The 26,667-nt window shown below is 34.1% G+C and overlaps 1 protein-coding gene across 12 annotated transcripts in view; it reads left to right on the plus strand.

Moving 5' to 3' along the window:
- Positions 1–26,667, plus strand: part of LOC141402723 (uncharacterized) — a 688,471-nt gene that overhangs the window by 187,581 nt on the left and 474,223 nt on the right. The gene's annotated exons all lie outside the window — the stretch shown is intronic.

Consider the following 26,667-nt stretch of genomic DNA (forward strand, 5'->3'; position numbering starts at 1 on the left):
TATAAGAGGTTTAACATAGCGGGTGGCAGATGGGGGCAGCTGGACTTTTTTTAGTCGTAAACTAGAGACTTTTCCCTGCATTCTAAAAAAAAATTCGAAACTCACAAATGCTCACAACATTAGTAAAACTCAACCTAAATTAATAGTAATTATATTAAAAATAGCAGAAAAAGTCATTTATTAAGAATTTATGTTTAATGAAGTTAGAAAACGAATTATGAATTTGTTTTTTCGTAAAAATATTGCCAATGCCATCGCCTATAAGTTTCATTTTGAAAATTGCACATTTACCTCTCCAATTTTTTATAATTTTACTCATAACCTACGAATGCTTTGCGGATGTGTTTTTCGTTTTTAAGGGCTCACATACAAATCACAACTTCTTCATTTTAACTTAGCATATAACCGCTGTTAATTTACAAAAATAAGGCTGGATGTTAAAAATTTGATATGTTTAGAGAATATTTATTTCAATCGCAATAAAATTTGTCGCCATCACTTTTTCGATTTTTGTCCACGGGCGGAACCACTGTGCAGCGTTAGTAGGTATTACTGAATGAAGTATTTTTATACCCTCAGCCTTCATATACACTTTGATACCAAAAATGTCTATCTGTCTGGGTTGTGCGCACGATAACTCTCGAACAGTTCAACCGATTTGAATTTGGGTATCGTAATATTTTGTCCAAACTTAGTTTAAGTTCGAAGATGGGCCATATCGGTTCACTCCTTCTGGTACCTCCCCCAACAAAAGTTCAAAATTTTGCTGTAAAAATGGTCTCGAAGGGAGCAATCGATTTGGTCAAAATTTGGTACATCGTATTATTCCTTCCAGATATAGATCTGGTTCGAATATGAACTATATCTGTCCACTCCTTCGGGTACCGCCCACACAAAATTCGGATAAAGTGAAGTTTAAGGGCTCCTCTAGGATGGTTTTGCAATTTCTTTGAGTAAGTTTTCCTTGCGGCTCCTTTTATGACGGTACAATTTTTTTCTTGCGGAAGTCCATACTTCCTGAGATGTTGGCCTAAAATCTCCAAGAAACTCAGACGGCACCAACCAAAATGGCAAATCCGCAAGATAATCCACGCAGGGAATTTCTGATTGGTGCAGGCTTTGCATGTCGTATTATTTCCTCCAGTCATGTATCAAGTTGGAATATGGATTGTATCGGTCCACTGCTTCGAGTACCTCCCACACAAAATTGGGACAAAGTGAAGTTTAAGAGCTCCTCACGGATCGTTTTGAAATTTTTTCAGTAAGTTTTTTTTGTGGCTCGCTTTACGAATGTACAATTTTTTGCCGGAGTAAGACAAAAATTCCTAAAATATTGGCCTAAAAGCTCAAAGAAATCCTGACGGCACCAACCAAAATGGCAAATCCGCAAGACAATCCTAGCAGGGAGTTTTTGGATGATGCAGGCTTTGCACATCGTCTTATTTCATCCAGTCCAGTATGGGATTGAAATATAGACTATATCGGTCCACTCCTTCGGGTACCTCCCACACAAAATTCGGACAAAGTGAATTTTAGGAGCTCCTCTCGCATCGTTTTGACTCTTTTTCAGTAGATTGTTGGAGCGGCCTCATTTACAATGGTACATTTTGTTCCGGACTAAGTCAATACTTCCTAAGATAATGGCCCTAAAGCTTCAAAACCCTGACGGTTATTGTGCAAGATGACTCTAAAACTTTTTCAAAAATTTCTTTCAAACTTATTTTGACATCATTTAATATTTTGAGTCCTTCGGGTACCTCCCACACAAAATTCGGACAAAGTGGAGTTTAGTAGCTCCTCTCGCATCGTTTTGACTCTTTTTCAGTAGATTGTTGGAGCGGCCTCATTTACAATGGTACATTTTGTTCCGGACTAATTCAATACTTCCTAAGATAATGGCCCAAAAGCTTCAAAACCCTGTCGGTTATTGTGCAAGATGACTGTAAAACTTTTTCAAAAATTTCTTTCAAACTTATTTTAACATAATTTAATATTTGTAATCTTTATGAGGAAGTTTGGTTGCCAAAATTGCTTGGTATATGTCAATGATTTGATATAAGTCTACGTTACGGTAACTACAGATTTTAAAGCAAATTCGTGATATAAAATCAATATATTTTATATACGGCATAATTATTGTGTTTGGTTTGGTTTTGTTGTTTTTTTCTTGGTCAGTGGCTGAGGGTATTTCTCCGTCAGCAGAGCTGACTTATACGTACTTACTTGTTATGCCCGCGTTAGATTTAGCCATTGCATATTTCAAATTCAAATCCTTTTTAGTATTTAAATTATCATCTTTTAGAAAAAATATCACCTTTAATACTTGGCCGATTATTCGGCTGGGATGCCCAGTTATATAATTACCGAGCTGTAGTTATTTCATCATCAATGTAGTTTGTTTATTGTCCGGCTGGTACAATAATTGCTAATCAATTTGCGAAATCGAAAAACCAGTGAGAAAAGGAAATCGGCCGAAAATAAATATTGATATTCCCCAATTTTCAGCTGAATAGGTCAATAAATGCGACCCGTATGTTGCGAACAAAAATACATGAACAGACGGACGGGACCGACATACATAAATCTCAGAAAGTTATTATATGTATATCATCAAAAATAACTATGGGTCTATTTTGTTTCCTTATGCATGTCACATACAAATGCACAAAGTCATAATACCCCTTACCACAGTGTGGTAAACCAGTGAACCAGTTTTTAAGATGTAACACATGTTAATATTTGAATTTTTTTTTGGTAAAATACCAAATGTTTCACACCAATATAAAGGAAACAATGTATTGAGAAATTTTAAAAAATTCAAAAAAATAATCATTCGGCTCCCACTACCAAATAGGACTTTGAATAGGAAAATTGATTTTAAATATTAAATCGAGAAATTTGCATCCATGTTCACTGTACAAATTCTTTCCCTGTTTATACCCTACACCACACAGTGGTAAGGGGTATTATGTCTTTGTGCATTTGTATGTAACATACAAAAGGAAATGAAATAGACCCACAGTTCCTTTTGGGGATATACATATAATCACTTTCTGAGTCGATTTATGCGTGTCCGTCCGTCTGTCTGTCCGTCTGTCCATGTATTTTTGTGCGCAACATACAGGTCGCATTTTTTGTCCGATTCAGCTGAAAATTGGGGACTACAACTTTTTTAGCCATAGGAAGAACGCTATTGCTTTTGGTGAAAATCGGTTCAGATTTGGATATAGCTCCCATATATATTTTCGCCCGATTTCACGTATTTGCTGCACCAAACACGCTATATAAGTCCAATTTTGACGAAACTTTGAATGTGTGACTGAATTTTGTCTACAAATAAGTGTGCAAAATTATATTGATATCGGTCCGGATTTGGATATAGCTCCCATATATATTTTCGGCCGATTTCACGTATTTCCTGTACCACACACGCTATATATGTCCGATTTCGATGAAATTTGGAATGTGTGACTGAATTCAGTCTAGAAATAAATGAGACAAATTATATCGATGTCGGTTCAGATTTGGATATAGCTCCCATATATATGTTCGCCCGATTTCACGTATTTGCTGCACCAAACACGCTATATACGTCCGATTTTGATGAAATTTGGAAAGTTTTACTGAATTCGGTCTAGAAATAAGTGTGCCAAATTATATCGAAATCGGTTCCGATTTGGATATAGCTCCCATATATATTTTCGGCCGATTTCACGTATTTTATGTATCAAACACGCTATATTTTTCCGATTTCGATGAAATTTGGAATGTGTGACCGAATTCAGTCGAGAAATAAATGTGCCAAATTGTATAGAAATCGGGTCAGATTTGGATATAGCTCCCATATATATATTCGGCCGATTTCACGTATTTTCTGTACCAAACACGCTATATATTTCCGATTTCGAAGAAATTTGGAATGTGTGACTGAATTCAGTCTAGAAATAAATGTGCCAAATTATATCGAAATCGGTTCAGATTTGGATATAGCACCCATATATATTTTCGGCCGATTTCGTGTATTTTCTGCTCCAAACACGATATATAAGTCCGATTTCAATGATATTTGGAATGTGTGACTGAATTCGATTTATATTTTACATATTCACAGTGGTGTAGGGTATCATATAGTCGGCCCCGCCCGGCTTTGATCCTTTCCTTACTGGTTTTTTTTATTAAATACCTGATAAAACAGAAAAAATACAAAAAATATGTTTTTTTTTTTGAAATTTTGCCATTTTTAATGATTTTTATTAATTTTCTCGTTTAAAGTTAAGTTTAATGATCGGAAATTTTTTGCAAGTGAAAAAGGAAAGCCAAAGACTCGAACCCAGACAGTCACCAAATTACGTGACTTGGTTTCGCTGTTAGTTCAGCAGCTCTTCAGACGTATCGACTGTGGAATGGCTTCTCTGTCCTATAACTTTTCGTTTTTCAAATGCAAATGTGTTTTTATACATTAACGGATATTTGTCATGAAGAAATACATTTCAACGGCCAAATATTGCAACACTTGTTATTTTACCAAAAAAAAAAAAATTAAATATTACATTTACTAACATGTGTTTTGTTTTTTTATTTAGGAATTTCCGATTTTGAAAATGGTTTATTAATGAAAAGCGCCGCCACAGCAAAAAAAAAAAAACAAAAAAATAAAGGAAATCAAAAACCACTTTTTGAAAAAGTGTCTTATTTTACTCTGAAATACCCATATATAACAGTACCGCCCGATTTGAGGTATTTTGAGGTTATTTTTGGCAAACGTTTGCTGTAATTGGTAATTAGGATTCCTAGTGGTTAGAAAGCATCTCCACCAAATATTGTGAAAATTTGTGGTTTCGTATCAGAAAAAATGGTAAAAAATGTCGTAACGACTAAACTTAACGCGTTTTCCTTGTTTACTTTTTACGTATTAATTGTAAAATACTAATTTGTTCTTAGGACTATGTGTTATATTTAATTAAAAATTGATGGGAGTGTATAAATGGATTTCTTAAGTGGGAAATTATTTTGATTTCTTTTTTACTCTTCTTACTATTGAAAATAAGTTGACTTTCATATCTTCCCTTTTTCAAAAATGTACCATTCACTTAAGCATCCCCTTTTCGAAAACTGTTTGTGTAACCCACTGACTGACATATGTCACCTAGTCAAAAGTGTGCCAACCAACACAAGATTATGCCCTTGTCACTGTCAGTGCTTACCTTTAACTAACTGCTACTGTCATTTATTTAACGTACGTTGCTCGTAGAAGAAATCTCGAACACATTGCTGTTGTTGCTTGTACGTTTGTGAACAACCCCCTCATGTTGTTTAAAAATAACAAAAACAAAAAAAAAAAAAACGGAACTACCAAAAATCAACAACTACTAGAACTTTTTACTACTTGTAAATGGCGATAACCTGTAAGAGACATCCATCCATCCACCACACCAACGAACATTTACTTAACATGACCTCACTAACGCAAAAACTGTCTGTCTCAGAAAAACCAAAAAGTGGATATTTTGAGGGAACCTCATTGCATAAAAAATTGTATTTACTTAGGGTTTCTATTTAAAAGGGGAAAAGGGCAAGCGGAAGTTCCACTTTTGTGTTATGTTTAATAATTTGTTTTTAAACTAAAGTTTTGAACAGTAGTTTAGCCTTATGGAGCTATGGTATTCCATGATGGTTGGGTAGTTGATTTTTGTGCTGGAAAATTTTCCATAGAAAATATTTTCATTTCCATATTTTTATGAAATGAGAACTTTATCAAGGCACGAAATTTCCAATGAAATGTTTCATAAAGAAAATTTTTCCCAATTCACATTATTGTGGATGGTTGAAGTCGTCCTTATTTTGCACAGTGTCAAGACCGTGGCCAAAAATTATAAAAAAGTATTTTTTACAGTTGCCTGGGGTGTAATAAACTTGCTTTAGTTTTGTTTGGAGGTAAATAAAGATCATATGGTGTTTACACTTACCTACTTAGTACATCGGTTTTGTGAACCAAATTTTAAAATTAGTGGAGTGAGAAAAATTTTGTATTAAAGTGTATATAGATATTATTTGCTGTTTGGGGTGTGAAAAGTGAGTACTTCATATGTATTATGGAGCCAGTTGCACACATTTGCCCACGAGCATGATATTTATCTTTTTCAGTGACCAGCTCATTAAGGGGTTACCCCCACTTTTATACAAGTCTTTTGGGGTCCACTAAAGCTCGAAAATGAATGGGCCGATTATCATACATTTTTGTGGGCTTATTAGGTACCTAACAATATTGCCTTTAAAAGTCCGTTTTTAAAAAAGGGAGAACTGTCAAAATCAAAATTCCGATTTTTAGTAAAACATGAGCCGTTTTTGACATTAATCGGTCAAAAAAAGAAGATGACAAAATTTTGATGTAACTAAAACCTTCAAAATACCGAAAACCCTTCAAATACCGTTCTGTGGAGGCTATACCAAAATGTGGACCAATACTCACAATTCTCTGCAGGAATATTTCGCAGCCCTGGAGAAGACTAAAACCAAATATTCGGTACTTCGGCTGGATAATGTGGCTAAAACCTTCAAAATACTGAAAATCGGGCGGTACCGTTCTATGGGGGCTATATCTTTTATTTTATTTTAATTTATTTTATTTTATTTCAAATATTTATTATAACAAAAAAATATATTAAAAAAACACTATCATCTACGGCTATCGGCTACACGGGGGCTATATTAAAACGTGGACCTATGCTCACAATTTTTATCAGAAAAATTTGTTGGCCACTAGAAACCCTCAATGAAAAAATTTTGATCGAGAAACTTAGGTAAAATATTTAAAATATCGATAATCGGAGGTACCGTTATATGGGGGCTATACTCAAACGTTAATCGCCCTTGCCAATTTTTTGCCCTCGAGATTGTCAGCCAACAATAATTACTGTACCAAAATTCATCCACCTACGCCAACTCCTTCTATTTGCATTTTTGCTGTACGGTGAATTGGTTCACATCAGTTAAACTGCCTGATAGCCACGTACCAACTGCCGAAGAATATATCTCATAGAAACATTCGATTTTCAACGGAGTCTTCCATATGCAAACTTCGCGTCAGTTAAAGTCGTTCACGAAAAATCCTCTCATCAGACATCTTCCTTACACATCAGTGAAATTTTCCATAGAAAAATGTTTTCATTGTTCCTGCTAAGGCTTCCAAACTGACTGACTGATGATAATGTCAATTTTTATTTAACTTTTGTTTGAGCTTTTAGTGTGTGACTGGTATCAGTTTTCTCACCGTTCCATTTGAAAATCTTTTTTTTAAAAAAAGTCATGCCACGTGTTAGAAGAGTTGACATAACAATAACAACAAAATTATGTCAACATGCTGAATAAAATTATAAAACGTGGCTGAAATGTTCCTGATATCCGTATTGTTTATATATGTACAAATGTATGTGTGTACATCTATGTATACTAGCGAGAGATGTTGTCCTTCTTTTATGAGATAAAGTAATTCCATGTTCACACCATGCCCAGATTGTTAGAAAAGAAGACAAAAACCTGCTGGTTCTTGTCGCTTAATGTTCATATCACTGTCGCATGAAATAAAGTTATCATTATTTCAGAAAAAACAACAATAAAAACAGTCATACTCTATACACATACATACATATTTATATAAAAGTTTGTTAGATGCGGATTATCCCTTACGTATGTGAGTGTGATATAAATGTAAGTACAATGTTCATCTAAATATTTATGTTAGATTTTAAAAATTCACAGATGTTTTCTGTTATGTTGGTGGAAGAGGGCAAACCCTGCGGTTGGTGACCGGCTGGCTATGTTGCAATATAATACCCAACAATACTAAGTGGGAGGGTATTATAAGTTGGGTTTGGCTCAAAACGTTATAACACATCGAAATAATGGTGAGTCTACCACCTTTATATATACCGGAGATGAGGTTCCCAGAGAATCCTACTGATTTAAGTGATTTTAAGTCGGAATGGACAAAACCTTTCTGTGGGGAAATTTTCAACGTTTTATTTTATGGGGCCTATCCTTATTATAGAACATTTATCTTATATCCACAACTTTAGGTGAAGTAGTTTTTGGCCACTGTTAACCCCATATATCAAGCTATAGCTAAATCGGATATAGGAACTATTTTTCTTGGAGAAGTTTCTCACCACTTGAAAACCCTAAATGCGAACCAACAGGCAATTTCGACAGAAAAATTATGTAAAATCGTAAATATACCTGGAATAGGGTGGTGCCGTTATATGGAGGCTACCCTAAAACGTGGCCTATATCCGCAATTTTTGATGGAACAGCTTTTTGAATACTGGGAACCCTAAAAGCAAATTTACAATTTACATCAAATTTGGTCAGAGAAGGTAGTTAAACTGTAAAATTCATTAAATCAGGCGGTACCGTTATGTGGGGGGCCTTTAGGAAACTGTGGGTAGATATAGATCATCTTCGAAATTGGCCTGTCTGCAGACAAAATACTCAAAATGGTGGCACTAGATATTATATTGAACTGAAACTTTTACCAATGACATTCCTGGGTCCAAGTTTTCGCATGTTTTCCATATAACGAATCATCCTGAATTGTGCTATTTTACTGTTACCAACATATTGTTCAACCGAATTTGCTGTAATGCGGTAATAGGAGTTCTTATTGCATAGTAAACCTCCCAGCGAAAAGTTGTCAATAATGATCAATGATTTGCTATACTCCCTACATGATTTCTATCTCAATTTAATGCATTTTGCAGATATTAACCGAATTTTCAATGGGTGCCACCGTGGTGCAATGGTATGCACACCCGCCTTGCACGCTAAAGGTCGTGGGTTCGATTCCCAGACCAGGCAACATCAAATTTTCAACGGTGGCAAAATACCCTCAGTAGTGATTCCGCCATTCGGACTCGGCAATAAACAGTAGGTCCCATATCATTGAGCTAATATGAATCGGGGTGCACTCATTGATATGAGAGAAGTCTCCCTCGTCCCATCCGGGATGTTTGTGGAACAATTATATATATACGAATTTTCAAACGGAGAAATCTCTAATAGTGAACTCAGAGTATAAAAAATTACCTTATAACGAAATGTGATATCGGTCCACTTTTGCTACAGCCTCTATATAGGGTTACCATCCACTAGGGTTACCATCCGCAGAATCGATTATAATATATTTTTAGGAAATCTTTCCTTAAATTGTTCAATACAGATCCACGTTACAGCGGTTGGTTGGTTGTCCCAAAAAAAAAAAAAACAAAAAAAAAACAATTTATTAAAGAAAATTTTATAATGTTACCATGACAAACGAAATCGATAACAACATCAATAATAGTCTTATTACAATATATAAGCACTGAAAAATATTTTATTGAGCCTACGTACATATAAGAAAAGGTAAAAATACATTAAAATATTTCAAAACATATAAATTCAGCACCTAAAAATCGAGTTAAACTTTTGCCATAGCTGCCGAAACTGCAAAAAGTCTAAACAATTTTGAAATCTACAGACCCTTAGCTTCAATTTGGTACTAGTGGCATTTCTTGCATATGCTTGAAAATTAACTGAAACTTTAATGAAATCTTTACATCTATATTAAATATTTTTTTATATTTTGCCAAATATTATAACCAAAATATTTGGCAACCCTTACCATTAGAGGAATTGTTGCAAGTAGAAAAACGAAGCTTAGGAAATTTACTACAAGACTCAACTTAAGTTAAGGCCTGAGTAATAGTCCTTTGTTTCAGAAACTCGCTTTAAAATAGACATTTTTCTGATTTTTAAATACTGTTTTTTTTTTATAAAATTGGTCAAGTTTGTAAGGCTTTTTCTCCTTAAGAACCGCGAAAAATGGAAAAATAAAGTTTAGTTTTGAAAAATTTGGAATGTTTGGTAGCGATTAAATTCATAAAATGATGACATGGATTTTTTGGTTTTTGTCGTTGGGCACATCCACTGTGGGACGGTTGGACGGACATGCATATATAATTGTTCCACAAACATCCCATACGGGACCAGGGAGACTTCTCTAATATCAGTGAGTGCACCCAGAATCATATTAGCTCAATGATATGGGACCTACAGTTTATCGCCGAGTCCGAACGGCGTGTCCTAAGACACCACTTGTAGAGAAGTTTTACATGGCTGAAATACTCAGAAAATGTCGCCAACATTACTGAGGTTTATTTTGTCAACGTTGAAAATTTTGGTGTTTGCCTGACCGGGGAATCGAACCCACGACCTTCAGCGTGCAAGGCGGGTGTGCATAACATTGCACCACGTTGGCATATATCGACTCAGAATTTTACTCTGATCATATGGTAATATTCAAAAAAGTTTTTCAGTCGTTTGAAGTTGAGGTCTACCATTTAATAAATCGCGAATTGTAAACATATTTTATGCAACATGAATATATTTCTGTTGATTGAAGTGTCTTAGCAACGATCTTATAACATGGATCATAAATATAATGTACGTGGATGCTGTGTTGGTGGTAATACACAAAAATGGGTAAAAATGTGTTGAAGTAAACAAGTGTTCTTGTGTTCTTTCTTGATTTCTGGCCTAACCACGCCACCATTCAGGCCTGTGCTCAAAGAAAGAATTTTATAATACCCCTTGGTCAACATGTAAACACTGCATCCCCTAAAATCGATGCTGACTGACATTTTGAAGTTTTTATTTCGGCGTTTTTATACCCTACACCACTATGTGGAAAGGGTATTATAAGTTTGTTTTGGTAAAAATTCATGTAACACCGCGAAATCATATCTCGACGAGATAAAGCGATTTTGAGATGTGTGTCCGTCCGTCCGTCAGTCCGTCCGTCTGTCCATCATAAATTGTAATCAAACTCCAGGCCGCAATTATAGCTCAATAGTCACGACATTTTGCACGAGGTAAGCGTTTAAGTAGAAGAAAATGCCTGTAATTTTTGATGATGATCTGATATTATTTAGCGGGTGACATAGACCATTACTTTCGTATAAAAAATATACACATTTTATTTTTGGTCCATATTTTAATTCCTGGAGGGCTTATACCGGCAATGTAGCTTACATATGGAATAATAACTACTGACCTTCCCCCTAATGCAAATTGCAATAATGTATCTGCTAGACAACGCACAGTGGAAAAAAATACCGATCTAGCGCGCCAAAAGTCAAAAAAATCACATACGCCAATTTAAAAATGATTGTTGCAGTATTAATCTAAGGTGTCCACAGAATGCAACGGCATTTAAAATAATTTGTTTTGCATCAATCTAAGCGGAACGACGGTCCGTTTTTGGACGACATTTTTTTAACTAGTTTTCATAATATAGTTTAGTAGTAAATTTGTGATGGTCGCATGCACTCTTCCTACAAAGTAATTTTAAAGCTTTATTGAATTTAACATTTCGTGAAGCAGGTGATTTAAAAAATGTTGAATATAAGATGTTATTTATTGCAACTCGGATTTTACACTTAAAACATGTGACATCCGATTTTTTTCCAAATTGAGCACTTTGTTAAAGCAATTACTAAGGAGTGTCGCGGGATGGCGCGTAAATTTTTTATTTTATTTTTAGTACACATCGTTCTTAACTAATTTGTAAAATTTTAGCTGCAACAAACTGCAACATTTTATTTTATTACTATTTTTATAAATATCATTTTTTATGTAAAAATGCTGAAATTAGAGCGGTGCCTTTCTATGAGCGGTTAGAGCGGTGCCTTTCATTGCGTGTACCTGTGCCGAAAATTCTCCGTCGGAATATTTTATACCACCAACGAAGACTAAATGTCAACTTTCAGCTATATCGGTTGGATAATATGGCTAAAACCTCCAGAATTACCGAAATCGGTGGTACCGGTCTATGGGGGCTATGTGGAAACATGGTCCTATACCGAAAATGTTTATAGGAGTGTATGCATAACCCCCACGGAGACTAAATATCAAATCCTAGCCGTTTCGGTTGGATAATGTGGTAGAAATCTTTAAAATACCGAAAATCGATAGGTACCATTCTACGGTAAAAATACAAATTTACCAAATGTATTAATAAATGAAGAAAAATTGTCAATTTATAGCTGTTCATATCGAATTTATGGACAAACATACAATAAAACATAGACTTTTACTTTTGGCGCGCAAAATCGGTACTTTTTTCCACTGTGCAACGGGCCTACAACCTAATATATAATGGGTTTTGTGTAGAGAACCACAATGTCCTCCCATGCTACAAATTGTCTCTATCATGACGGAGAAATTTTCAGTTCAGTTGTCAAATTGAATTTTTTATACAAATATTGCAGCATGGGGTCGCTTCACCATCTATTTTATACCTCAGGATTTAGGGTAAAGGGGATACAAAGAAAATACGACCAAACATGTGTCTCATCGAAATATTGGTTTTAGACCCCAAGTATGTTTGGACGAAACTCGTTTCAGACAATTGGGTGTCTATTTAGCCCTGTCCGTTCATCTGTCTCTCTTAATGTCTAGCTGGCTGGTGCGCATGATAACTCTCGAACGGATCTACCAAATTTTATACTTCGTAATATTTTGCCCAAGCTTTGTTTAAGTTGGAATGGCTATGTCGGTCGACACCTCCCCCAAAAAAGTTCAAAATTGTTTTTGAATATTTGTGTGAACGATAACTGGCGCAGTGAGCAATCGATTTGCTTCAAACTTTCCATATATTATTATTCCTTCCAGATATAGATCGGATAAGACTAGATCGGTCCACACCTTAGGGTACATCCCACAAAAAATTCGGAAAAGAGAAATTTGAGAGTACTCTCGAATCGTTTTGAATTTATTCAGCAGATTGTACTTGCGCCGTGAATCCGCAAAATAACTCTCAAGGGTATTTTCTGATTGGTCGAAACTTTACACATCGTATTATTTCATCCAGTCATGTATCAGTTTGGAATATGGACTATATCGGTCCGTCCTTCGAGTACCTCCCAAACAAAAATTGGGAAAACGTGCAGTTTTTTCTTTTTGTAGAAGAAGGTTCTTTTCACGGTCCCTATTCGGGTCCCTTTTCCGGGATGAGTCATAGTTCCTGAGATAATAGTCCAGAAATTCCAAAAACTCCTGCCGGCTCCAACTAAAATTACAAATCTGAAAAAATAATTCTCAGACTTTTCCAAAACTCAGAAGTTAGCTTACTTAAATTGATTTGGTATAGCCCCATATTACGATACCTACAGATTCCACGTATTTTGAAGCAAACTCGTGTTACAAAATAAATATATTTTTATACGGCAGAGGTTGAGGATATATCACCGTTAGCTTAGCTGACTTATACTATCTTCTGTGGTGTGTAATTGAATATAAATAATTTTGGGATTTATAAATTTGTTTGCATGCAAAATTTTTGAATTTCTATTTATTGTTTTTGAACCATAGAGCTTCAATAAACTCGCAATTTTCCCAATTATCAAATATACCAAATTGCATGGTATATATATTTATTTATTTTATGTGTATTCCAAAAAGGAACCTGATATTCAAAGACAATTTGAAGATGTAGCAGGAGGGGCTAATCAATGTTAATTTTCCAGTTTTCGAATATTTTTTAGAAATGTATAATTTATATTTTTTCCACAAACATCCCAGTAAAAACAAGGGAGGCTTCTCTTATATCAATGGATTCATATTCAAATATTGATATGTGACCTAGTTTTTATCGCCGAGTCAGAAGGGCGTGTCCTAAGTTACCACTTGTAGAGACGTTTTTCATGGCCGTAGCCAATTTGGTTTGATCGGAATCGAACCCGGACATTCAGCGTGCAAGGCGGTTACACATAGCTAATTCCTACAGGTTGTGGTGTGGGGTATAAAATGGTCGGTCCCGTCCGACTATAGCTTTAGCTTTCTTGTTTAATTTTTCTTTTAATTAAAGGGCGCAACCAGATAATGATCCAAGCTCTATGTGGGATTGTAGAACTCGTGATTCCACGTCGTTTGATCTATATCTCATGAGTGTGCTCTGTGCAGCTTCCTAGCAATAGATGTCCAAAGTCGAAAATTTGGTGCGTAAATTTTCTCAAAAAAACTAATTTTTGGCTTTAAAAATTGCAACTGTAACACAGGTACCTTTGAACCCCGCGTGATTTCATTTTTTTTACGCGCCGGATCTAATGAGTCCTTTCGCGTACGAATCCATCCACCCACGGCGGATATCGATACCTTGAATATGGGAAAATCTTCAAAAATATATTTTGACAATTCCGCGCATTGAAAGGCGATTTTCTTTAAAATTTAAAAAGGTGTGTCGTAAATTACACAGATTCGGGAGTAATATTCGTATTTAACCCAAAATAGAATGTGGTGGCACTTCCGCGGCTTTTGACTAATCTGTTTAAAATTTGTTATATTGACATATTTTTATCAGACCGTCACTGAAGTCGGATGCGCCTGCAAGCATATGCACATCGCGAAATTTTTACCGATTTGAAGGTTTTTTGAATGGTGAGATGCAACTGACGGCACATTTTGGCCGCTGAATGAAACATAGATAAATACATACATATTGATATAGATGCATTCGCTGTATCCGAAAATTGCATGCGCCTCAACTGATTTTATAGGATTCGCATATTACACGCTTTTTAACTCTTGTGTTTTTTCTTTGGTTGTAATTGCATTATTACACTATGCAACACTGAAAATGCAAACAACTTCTAGTATGGATTTTTTGAAAGTACATATTTAGACTACAAAACCCCTAGTAGGGTTTTGTCCTGTCAGATCCAGTTCGGATTTTATGGCCTCATCTAAACCGGGCTAAATCTACACTTTTTTCCATTTATCAGGCCTTTATCTCAGAAACGAATAGGAATTTGGCCTTGCTGTCTTTAGCAATATTGTAGCCCTAAACTAGTAGAACTTATTTTTTGAAAAAACCACATTAGAAAAACTCCATCTAGGGCATCAAAATCTATAAAATATAGAAAATTGTACATAATTGCTGAAATTCTGGTCAGTATCGGCTAAACTATTGGAAGTTGAACCAACTAACCTTTTGAAAAATCTTCCAAATAAAGTTCTCAACAATTCTTTAGAACATTCTGAAATTCTAAAGTGCTTACTTCATGTTGTTTCAGCGGTATTTTGCATCATATCTTTTACAACACGTATTTCAAACACAGTTCACACCAACAGTTTATTCTCGCATTTCGGATTTCACTACATTATTGACATTTTTGTTAAATCGTCGTTGAAAAATGTACTGAAAACAACGGCATAGAGGCATTTTACAAGAATGACATGTTCTGAAGAGTTGAGTATTACATGCCAAGGAATATTTTTTAAAAAGAAAATATTCAGAAAAAATTAACGGTTTTGGAGATACGGTGCGAAATGTTTAAAAAATGTGGAATTTTTGCATATATTTTTAAATTTGAGGCAATAAATGTAGTTTTTCGAGTTCATTATTTCTCCAAATATTTTATTCTTGTCCTTATCTACAAATTTGCTTCAGAGGTCAGAAGAAGATTCGCATTGATTTCAGAGATATAGTCCCGAATTTCTTTAAAAACTCAATATTTAACCATGTTTAGATGGGGCTATAAAATCCGAGCTGGATCTGACACAACAAAACCCAACTAGTGTTTCTTGTCGTTTGGGTCTGCACTTTCAAAAAATCCTCAGTTCGAATTGTTTACACAAGATCACCTTAAAAATGTTGCACAGTGTTACTCGCTACTTCTTATTTCTATTGCTTATCACAGAAAGCAAAAATATACTTTCACGATAACAAACTATTTTTCTTGTAGAACTTTTAGCAAAATACTTCAGGTTATGTATGGAAATGTAGCGAAAGAGTAGAATAACTACCAAAAATTGTTCTCAAATTTGTCGTATTAAATGAAAAATATATTTTTGAAATAATTTCCAACAATAAGTTTTCGTCCTTTGTTGTTACTGTAGTATGGAAGTTATGAACCCAATGTTTATAATTTTGGTCTCACATTTTCTACGCGTTGTCTAGATTCGTATTTTTTATTTATTTTCTTAGAGAATTTTATGGACTCTGAGTTAGAATAAAAAAATTTACTCCAAGATTTCTTCATTATTTCTTGATTTTCCGTGAAAATAAAAATAAATTTAGCAAATATTTTATTCACGGATAGATATCAAATGATGTTAACGTGTTAATGTTAATTTTCTTATTACAACACACAGGGAATTTTTAAATATTTTTTCTTTATAAGAGAATAAAACCCCCTTATTTATTTATTTATTTATTTATTTATTTATTTATTTATTTATTTATTTATTTATTTATTTATTTATTTATTTATTTATTTATTTATTTATTTATTTATTTATTTATTTATTTATTTATTTATTTATTTATTTATTTATTTATTTATTTATTTATTTATTTATTTATTTATTTATTTATTTATTTATTTATTTATTTATTTATTTATTTATTTATTTATTTTCTTTCGTTTTTTCATAGTAGGTAAAGGAAGTAACTGACACCTTTGCAAAAGTCGAAAGAGAATCTGCTAAAGTTGGTCTGGCAGTAAACGGCGTAAAAACCAAGTTGATGGTATCGACGCGTAATATGTCCATAAACACCGCACCATCTGTGAATGTTGGTACCTATAATTTTGAGGTAGTAAAGGACTTCGTCTACCTCGGCACCGCCATAAACACAACAAATAACATCAGTTGTGAAATACGAAGAAGAATAGTGTTGGCTAACAGATGCTACTTTGGGCTGAGTAAGCAGTTTAGGAATAAAGCCACCTCTCGTCAAACAAAAATAACACTGTACAAAACACTGATACTACCCGTGCTAATGTATGGTTCCGAAGCATGGGTACTTGCTCAAGCAGATAAGGCAGTGCTTTGTGTGTTTGAGAGAAAAATTCTTCGAAAGATCTACGGGCCAATCTGTGTTGACGGCGAATATCGGCGTCGTATGAACATCGAGCTGTATCAACTATACAATGACATCAATATAGTTGAACGAATCGAGATACAACGATTGCGATGGCTAGGCCATGTTATAAGAATGAGTGATGATGAACCCGCTAAAAAGGCGTATAAATACGGCCCGCATGGAGGTTCTCGCAGATCTGGAAGGCCAAAGCTTCGTTGGAGCGAACAAGTGAAACGAGATATCACAAAGCTACATATCCCAGATTGGGAAAATACAGCAGCAAACAGAGAGGATTGGAGATTTTTTCTTAGTTCGGCTTATGGAACAAATGTTCTGTAAAAGGCCAGCTAAGTAAGTAATTTATTTATTTATTTATTTATTTATTTATTTATTTATTTATTTATTTATTTATTTATTTATTTATTTATTTATTTATTTATTTATTTATTTATTTATTTATTTATTTATTTATTTATTTATTTATTTATTTATTTATTTATTTATTTATTTATTTATTTATTTATTTATTTATTTATTTATTTATTTATTTATTTATTTATTTATTTATTTATTTATTTATTTATTTATTTATTTATTTATTTATTTATTTATTTATTTATTTATTTATTTATTTATTTATTTATTTATTTATTTATTTATTTATTTATTTATTTATTTATTTATTTATTTATTTATTTATTTATTTATTTATTTATTTATTTATTTATTTATTTATTTATTTATTTATTTATTTATTTATTTATTTATTTATTTATTTATTTATTTATTTATTTATTTATTTATTTATTTATTTATTTATTTATTTATTTATTTATTTATTTATTTATTTATTTATTTATTTATTTATTTATTTATTTATTTATTTATTTATTTATTTATTTATTTATTTATTTATTTATTTATTTATTTATTTATTTATTTATTTATTTATTTATTTATTTATTTATTTATTTATTTATTTATTTATTTATTTATTTATTTATTTATTTATTTATTTATTTATTTATTTATTTATTTATTTATTTATTTATTTGTTTGTTTATTTATTCATTTATTTATTTATTTATTTATTTACTACCGGGGATGTGTCCAATGACTTCGATGAATCGGACAACGATGTTGGAAAAATCGAACAACAACTTAAACTCCTATCCCAGTAGCCCTGAAGGCGACTAAAATCGAAGGTGTCCTGGCGCGAACCTCAAACTTTCATGATTAAAAAAATACATGAACACGAACATATAATTGTCGCAGTGAGGGTTTCTGGTCGATAATTCCTCCAAATCAATCCGGTGCTAGAATCGTCCGGCGTATAATTTAATATTTAAGGTCTGCAGTAGTTTGAAAATGCCCTACGAAAAATTGAAATTGACCTATGTTTCGGTATCGATTTCAAGTGTGAAATCATGAACTATTAAAATGTGCTGAGAAGTAATTATTTTCGGGTTACAGTTCTGTAGAACAACCGGATATGTTTTGGTACCGTTTTTACGCAATATATTTTTAATTAGTTTTTTTTTTTTAAATTTGTCGTTATAGTTCCATATAACGGTACATCCGATTTAAAGGTTGTTTAAGGTTTCTGACCATATTTTTGTCCAAACACCGCCTAACTACTATATTTCGGTTGGTTGTTTTCCGCTGCTTTTTTTAGCAAAATGTGTTTGTTTCTGAAAGGTGCGTCGGCGAGTAGAATTTGTGGATCTTGTGCTTTCCTTCTCGCAATAAATGTTTTGTGTGTACGTATCTTCTGCTTACCTTAAACCTTTGTTATAAATATTTTATAAACAATTAAATTCCCTTCCCCTTTGTCTTTTTTATCCTTCTTATGCCCAGCTTCGTTCATTCGTTTAACTTCCACTTTGTATCAGAACAAAAGATTTTTTGTCTTTCAATTACAAATTTGCTTAGCAGGAATTAAGCAATCCCAAAAAACAACGTCTATTAAAAGCTCTTTCCTCAATTTCCTTCTTAATTTAAGACCGAAAAAGCAATTTCAAGGAATTTACACAATAAATGTAAAAGAAGGGGGGAAATTGCTATTTAAGCAGGTAATTTTAAATTCTTTGTAAAACAAAATTTCAAGTTATTCTAATTTAAATATTTTGTTTTGTTTTACTGCCTTTAATACCTGTCTAATTAACATATTTTGTTGTTAGGACAAAGATTAGGAGATTAAAATTACGTATCTGAAAGGCTTTTATTTGAACTGTTTAAATCTTTTTTGCAATACGATTAGTGAATTAAACTTATTAATTAATAATAAAACATAATTGCAGGGAGAATTTTGTGTGATAAGATTAAATGAAGAAAACAATGTGGTTTATTAAGCATGTAATTTTGTGGAGAAGAGAAAGTGCTACAGTAATGTAGGCTGGATTTGTTAACATCACAGGAGATTATTGAAGCACAGATATAATCTTCTTTGTGGGAGTAATGACAAAAAATATTTAAGTAAGTAAGTATTTAAGTAAATTATTTAATTGAAATCAGAACCATATAGAACAAATATGTGAAAACAATATGTTTTCGCGGATTTTGTAGGGGGAAATATAATTTCCTTTTTGTGTAGCAATCGGGATGGGGCCACAAGGTTTATTCAAAGCCCATATTTCGTGAAATGTTCATTGTGTCAAGATTCCTTTGTAATTTAGACCTCAATGATTAAACATATTTCATACGAACATCCCTGAAAGGATAAGAAAACGTCTTTCACATCAATAAGTACAGATCCTAGAATTACACGTGAGCTGTTTTAGCTTTTGCGGGGAAAGTCCCCGATGAAGTTATTTGCGTACCAACTCCTTAGAAGGTTCCGTTAGGATTTTTTAATGAAAACCTGAACGGGGAACGGGAACGGGTCCTAAACTGGACGTGTTCCTAATCTATATATCATGCATATTAAGGCCTTGCGATGTTTAAATGCGCAAGCAGATGAAAGGCGTACAGTTTGGCCGGGCGATACATTTTCTACCCTCCAACATAGGAAATACAGAACACTCTCCGAAAATATAATACCCGAAATGGACATACAATCGACATACATGTGAGGCTATGCCGGGACATGGACCTATAATCACAATTTTTCGTGGGAAATTTCCTGACCGCTAGGGAACTTAAATATCAGACTTTTAAATATCCTAGCTCTTTTGGTCCGCGTTAGGATAGAAAAGACTCTTTGCCTACGGATCTATTTCGTTTGGCAGATCCACATACACCAAATGTCAACATCAGTGAGATGTAATATATTTAGGCAATGGGTGTACTTGCGGGATGCTGCGGTCTTAGTCGCCACCAGCAGTTCGATCCCCTAGCGCATTTCTTGAGTTACCGACACAAATCGGGAAGATCAAAACGAACAAGTAGAAAAGAATCAGCAGGCTTCGCCGACAGAGATATAACCTCAGCCTATGTGAATTTAAACTTTCATCTACGGACATATCGAATGTATTTAGGGTCTTTCCACAACTTTGTGGCCCTTTTTGGACATTTGAGCTTGCCAACAAAAATGTGGATTAGGATTAGAGTTCAAAATGGTTGCGTAGGAGGTACTTAAAGGAATGGAACGACTTGGTCTATTACAGAAGTGGATATGATTTTGGGAGTCATATCGTTTCGACAGATATCGCGACCACTAGTCATTTCAGTGGGTCTTCTTATAATTTTCGGACCAGTATGCCAGAAAGCAAGGCCACGGAAAATATCGCTTTAAACAGGACCACAACGAACAGTATCGGTATACGTTTATCATCTTGGAACTGAAACTAAGTTTGAACAAAATATGACGAAGGCTAAATTTTGGACAAAATCGATTGATCAGTTCGAGAGTTATCGTGCCCTCCAGCCACTACATATGGTGCCATAAGAATTTTTAAAATTTTTGGGCTGTTTCAAGAAGTATGGACTTGCCCATGCAAAAATTTTACCGTCGTAATTGAGGCAGCGAATGCAAGTTGCTTTAAAAAAAATCAAAGTGATTCGAGAGCAGGTTTTAAAATGAACTTATCCGAAATTTTGTGTGGGAGGTACCCGAAGGAGTGGACCGATTGAGTTCATATTAAAACCTAATCTCAGGCCGGTAAAAGTTTAACGATGTGCATACGCCCTTCAAGAGTTTCATGAGCCCAAATTTTCCGAACATTTTCGAACTTTTGTGGGGGAGGTACCGGAAAGAGTGAACCGATGTAACCTATCTTCCAACCTAAACTAAGTTTGGACAAAATATTAAGAAAGCAAAATTTTGGGGCGAATCGGCAGATCCGTTCGAGAGTTATCTTGCGCTCCAACCTCTGGACACTGCGTCATAGGGGTTTTTTTGCACCTTTCTGGCTATTTTCTCAGGAAGTATGGGCTTGCCCTGATGAAACTTGTACCGTCGTATAGGGGGCAGAGAATGCAAGTTGCTTCAACAAAAATCAAAGTGATTCGAGAGCAGGTTTTAAAATGTACTTATCCGAAATGTTGTATGAGGTACCCAAAGGTGTGGCCAACAATAGTCCGTATTGGAATCTCATCTAAGTCTAGTAGAAATTTCACGATGTGCAAAGTATGGACCAAATCGGTCACTCCCATCAGGAGTTATCGTGCGCACCATTTTTCCGACAATTTTTTAAATTTTGTGGGGGAGGTACCTGAAAAAATGGACGGATATGGCTTATCTTCGAACGTGAACTAAGTTTAGACAAAATATTATGAATGCCAAATTTTGGACCGAATCGGCAGATACGTTCTGGAGTTATCTTGCTCTACAACCACTACACACTGTGTCATATGGTTTTATTACACCTTTCTTAACTCGGGAAGTATAGACTTGCCCCTGATGAAACTCGTACCGTCATATGGAGAGCAGAGAACACAAGTTGTTACAAAAAAATCAAAGCGATTTGAGAGCAGAAATTTCACGATGTGCAAGATATGGGCCAAATCGGTTACACCCTTTAAGAGTTATCGCGCACACAAATTTTCCGAACATTTTCGAACTTTTGTGGGGAATGTACCGGAAGGAGTGGACTGATATAACCCATCTTCGAACTTAAACTAAGCTTGTACAAAATAATGCGAAAGCCAAATTTTAAACCGAATCGGATGATCGGTTCGAGAGTTATCGTGCGCTCCAGCCAGCCAGCCAGACAGACGGACGGACAGTATTAAATCAACTTCAAATTGTCTGAAACGGATTTCGTGCAAACATACTTGGGGTCTTAAACCATTATTTCGATGAGGCACATTTTGTGCGTTTTGCGAGTGCTTTGTCAAGTCTTTTGGTCCCAACTGAGTACCTAAGGTTGGAAAAACAACCACAGTTGTCTCGCACGTTAATTGCCAAACCGACACATTCGTAATTATTGCAAATATAGCATTTTTAAAGAAATATGGTATAGGATATGCTGCCTATTTTCACCGGGGCCATCCATGTACATTCCATGACAATTTCAGGAAAATCAGTTATGTTGCTTTTGTAGAAAAGATTAAAATTGAAAATTAAAAAAGTGGGCGTAATACCCTAGACAGACAGACGGCAGCGTTAATATTAATTAACTGCCTTAATTCCAATTAATTCGTGCATTGCTCACATTCTTAATGCACAAAATCAAACTGAAATTAAACTGGATTTAGGTATTTCAATATGGCAATACTGTAAAAGAGAGCCCATATGCATGTAAGGAAGGGAGAGAGAGCATATTCATGCTCTGAGACACAAGTTACATTGCAAACAACAACAAAACAGTTGTTTACTTGAAATCAGCTGTTTCGCAAATGCAAAAACTGTCATATGCCGTCTTTCTAGGCTATAAAAGTGGGAGTAGTCAATGTTTCTTTGCATAAAAACCTAAGTTGGGTTATGATGAACATTTTAGAAAAAGAATTATCCAAATCGGTCCAGCCGTTCTCAACTAATGCCATTACCAACGAACGACATTTCAACTCGAAAGAGAATTAGTTAAATATCACTATAAATGACCTTCGCCTTAATAAGGCAAAAATAAAAAATTATTTCAGCATGAGCCAGGCTGGGATTCGAACCTGGGTCTCCGACAACTGAGTGTCAAGGTTGCCGTCGTCTTAGCGTTCTGAGCCACCATCAACTTGTCAAAACTTTAGTAGACAATAATTGATGATCAGAAAATCTTCTGATATAGAAGAACAATTACTAATGACGTAGGAAAAAAACTTACCATAGTATTTGTGAACATTGAAAAATGGGATTACCAAGCAGGACTATAGGAAAAGTTTGGAGTTTCAATTAACGGACATAACTTCGTATATGCATTTATCTAATGAAGTGCGATATATATGTATACTATTTACCAAGCTTTGCCTTCGTCTGCCACAACAACAACATCCTAATACGCCTGAAGATCGGCTTAACCACCCGTGAAACGTAGCGTAATGGTTAGATGCGTGATTTTTATTTATAAAGGTTACACTGTGCAACACTGAAAATGCAAACAACTTCTAGTGGGCATTTTCTGAAAATACATATTGAGACTATTTTATGGCCTCATCAATACCGAGCTAAAACGGCCTTTTTTTCCATTGATCCGGGCTTTATCTCAGGAACTAATAAGAATTTTGATTTGCGGTCTTCAGCATTATTGTACACACAGAAAAAATGGCCTCTCTAACATATGTCCCAAATATATTTTGCAGCAAACATATATTTGTTTGCAAGCAGTCCCAAACATAACAACGCCATTCTTAAAGCAAAAAAAAAAAATACTGGGTTTTCTGAAAGATTAAAAAACAATTTTGGCGAGTTTTTGTTTTTATTGACTAACAACCACCACACACCACCAAACAAAGCAGAGACAAATTTTGCTGCTTTTTATTTCTTAAATCTTTTATTTTGTAACTTACCGTTTCCTCTAAAGATTTTCACTGTATTTGTTATCGTCTTGTAAGCATAGCAAAACATATCATATGTACATACATGTTCAGTCCATCAGCGCTAGGTTGAGATATAAGATGTTGCCTTTATATTAAAGAAATTACAAATTTGTAGTTGCGAAGTATTTAACTGTACGAACTTTGTTTTTTCGACACCAAACGCACTGTAGTTGTTTGGTTTGTCAGTAACTAACAACAATTGTTGCGACAGCGGTAGTTGTTGTGTGCGTGGTTTGTTGATAAAGTCTCAATGTTATCGTGAGACGATGGTGGGGGTTGTGTTGTGGTTTGTTGATACATTGTCAATATGATAGTGAGACGATGAGACCGATGAAAATGTAGGGAATAACAGCCCAGCAAACCAATCGTACCGACATCGTAACCAAATCGGAACAATGCACATGCACACAGCTCTTTATTACAAACCAGCATTCCGCAGCTGCTAGAGCCCTGTTGTTACTCTCTTTGACCAAAATCCTCTCCACCCATAAAAAATATGTTCTAACACAGAGTAAGGCAGAGACATTTTTGGGTCTCCCTTGTGCTCTCAATGAGCGTAAATTTGTTGATGCTCACAACGTGTTAGCATCTTCACAGGCTTTGAGCGATAACCAATTTACGCTCACTTGGACATAGATGGGCTTTCTCGCACGCCAGCGTTGCTGTGGTTTGTTTCTCTTTTTCGTTGTAACAACATAAATAAACATTTACGGGTTGTTTTGTTATTGCATTTTTAATAAAATTGTTTTTTATAATGTTGAAGATGCCGCCCGTTTCTTAAAAATTTTTAAAAAGTAAAAAAAAAATCTAACAAAAACGCTGTTTGAATTTTTCCCTTAAATCGTATTTAAGAGTAATTTTGACCATCTATCCCAGAGCTGAGCAAAATCGAGAGAGAGGCAAATTTAAGGGAGAATTAATATTTAATTTTTCTTGATGTTTCATTACTTATTTCAACATTTTTTAAACATTAATGTTGTCTAAAATCGTCCACAATGCAAATTATTAAAAAATATAAATAAAAAATTGCATAAACTTTTAATTGTTTATGGTTCATAAAAAAACTAAGAGTACGTTTTCACAATGCTCACCCCTAATCTATGCACTTAGAGCAAATGGTCTCTCTTGTGAGTCACAATGCCTTCCACTGTTCTAACATAAAAAAATGTTGGTACCCAAAGATATTAAATTGAGATATGTTACAAAATGTTGTAAACATATATTTGTTTGGACACAAACAAATTATGTTTGGATCCAAACATACATTTGTTTGCAATCAGTCCCAAACAAATATTTGTTTGGATCCAAACATATTTCTAAAATATATTTTTCTGCGTGTAGTCATAGAGTAGTAGAACTTAATTGTCAAATAGACGAACTAGGAAAAACCGCAACGAGCGCATCAAAATTGATAAAATATATAAAAGTCTACATAATTTCTGGAATTATGGTCAGTTACATCCAAACTATTGAGAGTTGAACAAAGTAACCTTTAGCAAAAAATTTCCAAATAATGTGCTCAGCAATTCTTCAGAACATTCTGAAACTGTAAAACACTTATTTCATGTTGTTTAGGAGGTATTTCACATCATACTTTCTACAAAATATATTTCAAACAACGTTCACACAGGCTGTTTATTCTCATATTTGAAATTTCAAAGTATTGTTGGTATATTTTTCACATTGTCGTTGAAAAATATGCTAGTAAGAACGCGATAGAGGCATTTTACAACAATGATATGTTCTGAGAGTTGTGTTTTACATTTCAGCGAATATTTTTCCCAAATATAATATTAAGAAAAATTTAACCGTTTTGGAGATATGCTGCGAAATATATACAAATTACGGAATTATTAGATATACATATTATAAAATTTGAGGCAATATATGTGGTTATTCGTGTTAATTTTTTTCGTATTGGTTTTAAAGATATAGCCCCGATTTGCCTTAAAAAGTCAATATTTAGCCATGTTTAGATGGGACCATAAAATCCGAACCCGATCCAACAAAACAAAACCCAAAGAAGGTTTTTGTCTATTGGGTCTGTACTTTTATAAAAACCGCATTAGAAGTTGTTTGCACAAAATTACCTTGAGAATGTTGCACAGTGCTATTACAGTTTATTAGTTCCGCACATGTAGCTAAAATCATCACCAATGGACCAATATAGTCGATGATGACATATATTGGTTCACATTTTGGTTCAAATTAAAAAATAATTTTTGTTTTTATTTTTGATAGTGATTTATGTTGCCAGTGTCTCTGTGACCCTTGCAATAGTAGTTAACATTTTGCAAATATTTGCAACCTTGACCCAAATTCCCAACCTACCACAACAGCAAAAAGTCAAACATCAATTTGTAATATTAACTAACTCAATTTGCTGCTTGACTTCTCTATTTTATTGTTTGAGCTAAAATGAAATATGATTTTTTAGCAACGCCATCATTTGTCTGCGACAAAACAGAGCTGTCAATCAATGCTGGATTGACAGGAATGAAAAAAAGAAAATACAAAAAAACATAGAATTTTTGTCCAGCTAATAAGGGACATGCATAACAGCTACGTTATGCCAAGATAACTTCAAGCTATATAAACATGGCCAGGATAAGGCGAAAAGTAAAATGTCACAGCAGTAACACTTGGTGATAAATTCTTTAACCAAAGGTGATGGAGAATTTCATGCAATGACAATATATAGGGCAAGTTGAAATGTTGGTATTCTAAACTTGATTCTTTGAAATGCCACCACAAGCTAGAACTAATTGAAAAATGGTTTCGAAAGAAAAAATCGAAAAGGGAATGGAACACGGCAACCTGTCACAAGCAGTAAATGAAAACTCATGCCGTGAAAAGCG

The sequence above is a fragment of the Musca autumnalis genome, unplaced genomic scaffold (genome assembly GCF_047663935.1).
Source record: "Musca autumnalis isolate F117 unplaced genomic scaffold, ASM4766393v1 scaffold_4, whole genome shotgun sequence".
Taxonomy (NCBI): domain Eukaryota; kingdom Metazoa; phylum Arthropoda; class Insecta; order Diptera; family Muscidae; genus Musca; species Musca autumnalis.